Consider the following 1,793-nt stretch of genomic DNA (forward strand, 5'->3'; position numbering starts at 1 on the left):
CATCTTTGAACAGTGCTGAAGTTTTTAACCCAATGAAACCTGGAGACAGCTACAGCCCCCAGATTTTAAACCTCTTATTCAAGCCCTACACACGCCACCTTTCTCCTTTAACGCCCCCACCAATTCTCTCTCTCCCTCTATTTCTCTCTCTCCAGCATAATGCCCCCCCATTGGGTCTTCTTTCATCAGAGAAGAGTATCCATGAGATGCAGACACAAAGGTCTCTCATACACAGCCCTGAATATACACCAAAGCATGTATGCATAAACCAGACTGCACACTTTTGTTTTATGTCCCTGGAGGGCCAATTTTAGGAAATTCGGCGACAGCTGCACCCTCCACATCCCACTAATTTGTATCTTTATGAAACACATTTGTTATATTAAAAAGAGACAACGAGCTCAAAATTTGTGCCTAATTTAGGCTGCATCTAAGAAAAAAGCAGCCTAACTGCGTTGCATAAGTGATGACATTGACAAATAGCAGCCGTTCAGATGAGAGGGTGAATCATATGTCATTGTTACTTACAGCTTGAGCTGCAACCTGGCCTCACAATCCTCCTTCCCAAATCCTATCACAGCTGTGAGCGGTGGTCTCACAGCTCTGAGGAGAAAGCCACTGAATGAAACTGTTTGATATATGGCTCTATTCCCCCCGATGTCCTCACGTTGTTACAGACATATTGCCACGAAGACACATTTATCAGACGCATCATATCAGCTTTCTGCTCATGACATCACAAAACCGTTTCTTTTCTGAGAAGAGCTATAGTTTAAAAATTCTTCAAATAAATAATTACTTACTGTCGGACACAGGGGAATACAAGAGCCCATATGAATGGTTTGACACATGGAAGCCTTAAATCCTGCAGGAGGATTCAGGGTCCTCACGAGCAGGATCATCTACTAGAGCAGATGTTGTGACTTCCATTCAGTGATCACATTTAAACAAGTTTGATTACGGAATGTGTTTCTTACTTTTTCATTTCTTATCTCATTTCAAACTCGTTTAGTTTATAATTTACAGTGCTATTGCTTCTGAGAGAAACAAAGGTTTTTCTTATCTGACTTTCATCTAATGCTTTATTTCTTAAAAGGGATGTATAGTTTTAATCGGTTTTTTTTATTTAAATTAAATAGATGTTTATTAGAATAAAAAATACATACAATACAGATTGAGGGTATTAAACAGGGAGCAGCATATAAATACGTAATGTAAATATACTATCAAAATATTCAAATCCATATTGAAAAGTTTTCTAATTTGTATTTTCATAGCGACTATATGAAAGTTTTTTTCAAATATCACTTTTCATAACAATAGTAGAGTTTGCCTCACCTAACCAGTGGCTTTCAAACTGCCAGAGAAATTAAATTAGCTAGGCTACTTGTAAGTAGCTAAGGAGCACAGCAAGCAGCCAACCAAAGATCCTGGCACTCTTGAAAAGCACTGTGAGTTAAACTTGCATTAAGGTCGGACACAGATGCTCCAGATTTTTCCTCTATAGAGCTGTGTGTAACTAAATTATCCACCTAACATTAACTACTGATGCAGCTGAACATACCACCAGCTCTTAATTCAGTTCATACAAATGGTGTAACTAGCAGGCAACTTAGGAGCCTCATTACGGTAAAAAAAAAGAAAAAAAGAAAAAAAAGGTTGTTTTATCGTAGCTAAATGTGAATATAATGTACTTACAGTATTAGCAACAGCAGCTAGCAAGGATGTTCAGAATTATATATATTGTGCCTAAATTAGGCACATTGTGTATATTATATATATATATATATATA

The sequence above is a fragment of the Pundamilia nyererei genome, unplaced genomic scaffold (assembly GCF_000239375.1).
Source record: "Pundamilia nyererei isolate P.nyererei 1_Seehausen unplaced genomic scaffold, PunNye1.0 scaffold00098, whole genome shotgun sequence".
In the NCBI taxonomy this organism is placed as follows: domain Eukaryota; kingdom Metazoa; phylum Chordata; class Actinopteri; order Cichliformes; family Cichlidae; genus Pundamilia; species Pundamilia nyererei.